This window comes from Brachypodium distachyon, chromosome 2, assembly GCF_000005505.3.
Source record: "Brachypodium distachyon strain Bd21 chromosome 2, Brachypodium_distachyon_v3.0, whole genome shotgun sequence".
NCBI classification, from domain to species: Eukaryota; Viridiplantae; Streptophyta; class Magnoliopsida; order Poales; family Poaceae; genus Brachypodium; species Brachypodium distachyon.
The window spans coordinates 29,486,810-29,491,855 of NC_016132.3; positions in this window are offsets into that span (position 1 = coordinate 29,486,810).

Consider the following 5,046-nt stretch of genomic DNA (forward strand, 5'->3'; position numbering starts at 1 on the left):
TGCAAAAGTGGGCAAACAAACCTCTCCAATCCCTAGATCATTCTTCTGTGTATGAATTGCATCTAGATTCTTTCACAAGCTTCTTTTTGTTCTCACCCGGAGCTCAGACGAAGACTTCCAAAGCATATCCTCCGTTCGAAATCTGTTTTGCTTTGACTTTCTGTTTCTATTTTCCAACACTTGATTCTGTACCGGTGTTTTGAATCTTTCCGGATGTTGTTCCCGAGGATTTGCTAGGCATTCCATCTAACAAAGCAATCAAGTTTGTTATCAAACTAGAACCAGGATTAACTCCAGTTTTCTAATCGGCCTTGTAAGATGTTTCCCAATAACTTGTTAAGCTCAAGAAAGAATTGGAAGACTTCGAACATAAAGGCTACTTCCGATTTAGTTCTTATTCTTGGAATTATCCACTCTGTTTGTGCAGAAGGGGAATAAACCAAGCATATGTGCATTGATTATCGTCCTCTTAATCAGCGTACAATTAGGAACAAGTATCCTCTCCCGCGCATCAACAATCTTTTGATCAGTTGTCCTTGACGTGAGTCCTTTTCTAAACTTGATTTGAGAATGGGTTACCATAAACTCAAAATCCGGATGAGGACATTCCAAAAACTTTCCTTTCCATGACTCGTTTTGGTCTTTATGAGTACACAATCATATCTTTGGCCTCACCAATACTTCATCAACCTTCTGTTGTCTCTTCAACTTTGTCTTTTCGAGAATATCTCAACATTCTTGGTGGTCCTCTTCAATCAGAAGAATCTTGCTGAAGATCTCCGTCTTGTTCTATCCAATCTTTTTTTGCACCACCTCTCTGCCTTTGTAAATTCCAAGAGTTAAGTTACTCGATTCACCTATTCAAGCTGATAGTTTGGGTGCGAGATGGATTGATCCCCATATCGACCACTCTTATTATTCGCTCTTGTTACGTTGGATCGATGGATCAGTGTGTGGCTTACACTTTAGGTAAATTCCGGCTTCCTGAAGTTCTAACTTCCCAAAGGTCGCCTTCCTTTCACTATTATCTTCAAGAAGGATAAGTATTTCCTTTGGACCTCATAGTGCGATGAGTTTCCATACCTTGAAGGATAAGCTTCCTAAAACACAGTTTTCCTAGAATTGTAACCTAACTCTGATACCCTTCTCTAGTTCTAGCTCCTTTAGACTCTTCAAGCTCTTTTCGGATCTTTTGAGATGTTTCTCACTGAGGTCTAGGCGCTATTCTCTTGCAAGATCATAAATAAGTTGTGGCGTATGCGTCTCGCCAACTTCGTTTTCACGAACACACAACTATCCGACTCATGATCTTAAATTCTTGCACTTTCTCTCAAAGTGTAGTGACATTACTTGCTCGGCAACCGTTGCGAATTTTTTTTCGAGAACCAAAGCCTCAAGTATGTTTTCACAACATGATCTGAATTTTAGACAGTATCGCTGAATTAAGAACATCAATGACTTTGTTTTTGCCAATTTCACTTCGGGCAAAAGCTATTGTTATGGCTGACGCCTCAGTCACAACTCGTTTTGCAACAACCTCATGTTTAAGGTCTGTCAACCTACTCTCTATGAGGAACTTGTGAAACTGAACCTTGAACTCATTCCACAAGGTTATCTTGCCAACCTGATTGTTATGTCAACGTTGGAAGAAAAAATTCGGAATGCTCCACTTCCTGTTTCTCCTTCCCCGTAATCTTATTTATGAGATTATTGCTGATAATTCCGTGTCCAAGAGTTTCACGACTGATGACAAAGGGATCGTGTTCTTTAAGGATGCATTGTTGTTCATAATCATCAAGGTCTAAGAGAATTTTTCTCCAAGATGCTGATGGCAGTCCTCTCCTTTTTTTCACCCGGTTGCACTAAGATCCGAACATTAGTTTTGGTGTATGCACCATGTGGTCAATCTTTTCTTCGTGTTACTTTGTGGTGAGGTGCACATCGCTCAGGTATCATGGACAAGCTCATCTACGGTACAATGGTCTTTTCTAGTTTCTTGTTTGCTTCAACCTTCCTCCAACCTCTCTAAGGTACACGTTGTTTTTCACATGTCCTATGCTCTGCTTCGCTTCCATATCTAGTCCTTGACCTTCCTATCCGGAGCGTTTGGTTCACATCCTTCATGAAGCCGAATGTCGCTCTTCGACAAGACCGTCAACCTCTTCAAGGACAAATCATCGCAACGCAAAGACCATCGTTCGACCGAGTATTCCACTTCCTTCCTTTTCTTCTTTTGGAATCTCGGGACGTGATTCCTTTGAGTGGGGTAGAGTTGTAATAGCCCAAGAGCGACACCTTTCCTTTTAAGCCCTTTTGGACATTTTTGTAATTTAATTGTTATCATCATGTCGTCATGTTCATGTCATCATCCACATTTGGCCATGTCAGTAGCCACATAGTTCGGTCGTTCCATTTGGCATTTGCATTGCATGCACACAGAGATTTGTGGAGACTTGTTGGTGACTTTTCATTCATATAGGATTGCGGCACTAGTCTGGAGTGGTCATCCTGCGGGCTCTGAACCGCTGCCAGCTGTCCTTGCAACTCTTGAGTCCGTACGACGCTTCGGTATTCGTGGTTTGGTCGAACGTGTACGGGTAAATTGGTGCACCCTGCAGGGATAAATCTTTCGGAAAGCCGTGTCCGCAGTTATGGACGACTTGGTTGGTCATTACTTGATCATAGAGAACTTAACCAACTTAATCTCATAAACTTGAGTAGTAATTAGCCTTAATCATGGATATGCTTAAAACTGCTTAAGTGTGAGTGTTCTTTGGATTGCTTCCTCGCAGGGTGTTGAGGGGGTGATATGAGGATTGTGTTGTTTGGTGTTTAGTAAATAGGTTAATCACCTAACACCCTGGTAGACGCTTCTCATCCTCTCATTAGACATTGTTATTAGAGTGTCTCTCCAGATATTTGTGCTGCTGCATAACCCCACCATATTTATCTATCCGTTGAGACTGGTTGCATATTTAGTTTAGTTCTCCCCGTAAGTCTTGCGAGTACTTTGTACTCAGTTGCTTTGCAACGTTGTTTTTGAAGCGACCGCCCCCATACAAGATTCGATCTCTGTGCTTATAGTGCTAGTCCCTGGATCGACTCGCTAGCACACACAGTTTCAAGATGTAATCTCAAGATACAAAGGTCAAAGGTATATTACATCGCATTGATCCAGAATTTAATACTACCTTACATATTGCATAACCTCATGGGTTAGGTCAACAGAAAAGGAAATCTTGCAGCGGAAGGCAGAAGATACAGAGTCCGATAACAACTCCACAGTCAAAACATGTTGGAATGTAAACTCGCAGCCCTAACAATTCGTACCTCACTCTTCACCTGGTTCACCTGCAACATTTAAACATTGCAGCCACTAGGGGGTCAATACATTGAATGTATTGGCAAGTTCACTAAAGGGTTATAACAGATCCTATCAAGTACATGCAGTATTTGGCAAGGTGGAGTTCAGGCTTTTTGCGTGGAACCAGAACATAGTTTATCTTACTACAATTGAATGATACAGTATTGTTAACTATTTGACACCGTAGAAACACCGGTGCTCCTATTAATCTAAGGACATTGAGTAGACACATCAATGCTCCTATCCTAAGTTCAATCCATTCATTTTATTTAGAAATTAGAATGAGTGAGACCTTCCTTACAGCCCCCAAATCTAGTTGCTCAAAATTGTCCGTAACCGGGGACACGGCTAAGTACTTAGTTTGACACTCTCGAGAGGTGGTACACTTTACCCACAAGAAACCGACGTGTTGATCCCTTGATGTCCTCAGGGTAGAGTAGCAACGGCATCGATTACAAGAATTTTCAGAACATAATCCCCCAGACCACCTGAGGGACGCGCTCCCACCTACACAGGTACATACCGATGTCATCCTCGGATCCGGGTTCATATTTCTTACTCCATCCTGGCAGAGCCCATATTACCATGTGGTTGTACTGGAAGCTACTAAACAGGAAACTAGTCCAGTCTCTGGTTACCCCGGGTGGCATTCCACATTTGCGACGCAAGCGCTCCCCGAATCCACGAGGAGACGTCCATGGACGATCCCTCCCCAAATCCACGGGGAGATGACTCAGAAGGACCCATAGAAATGGACCTGACGTCAAATAACATCTCAAATCCTCAAAGCCGTCCACCCAGGATGGTTCGTTAAAGTTGTTTTGCCAAGTTTCCAAAATTACTCCACCTTATCATCAGTTTCACAGTGATTGAGATTCCCTCCCACGCATACTAGACATAGCATGGCTAAGCAACAACTAATCACGGTGGCTATTGGTGGAGGACTCATGGCAAAGGAATTCCTATCGCTAATAGGTCAAATCATAGCTAGCATAAGTATGAGTAATAATCCTATCAATGCATTCTAATAAGCAACACTAATGCATAAGTATTTTAAAAACAACAATAATAGGTTAATGATCAAACTAAACTTGCTTGATTAGTGTCTTTGTATTCTTCTTCTTTTCGATACTCACAGTTACCGCACTCCGTATAATTTATCGCGAAGAAAGAAAAGTAATAATAAATAATCATTCGACAACTCCAAATCATAACTCCAAATAAAGAACCAAAGCAATATACAAAGTTTAAATTAAACAGTACCTAACTACTGTTAGGCTATCCTAGGCATAGATCTAAGAGGTAGCAACACAGCTTGGGTTGAGTTGAAACGGTAAAGTCATTGGCTGTTAACAGATACAATTTTCTATGGGTCATGGGCTATGGTAGATGAACTGAAAAAGGTGCACAAAGTAGTCCAGAATCAAGAGTTGGGTTTACTCTTCTCAACACAGAAAGAAAGAACCGGTTTAGAACTAGGGATCAACATGTATGGGCTTTGGAACATTGCTAATCAATAAGACAGTGCTAAGAGATACAAAGTTTGGTTGAAAATGGACTAGTGTGTCTGTGGAAAAAAGTGCACCAAGTTGTCTAAACTGTAGATGAAGGTGTGCTCTAAACAAAACAAAAAGAATTGGATGAAAAAGAGTTATGTTTCACAGGTTACAAGGCCTGGAATG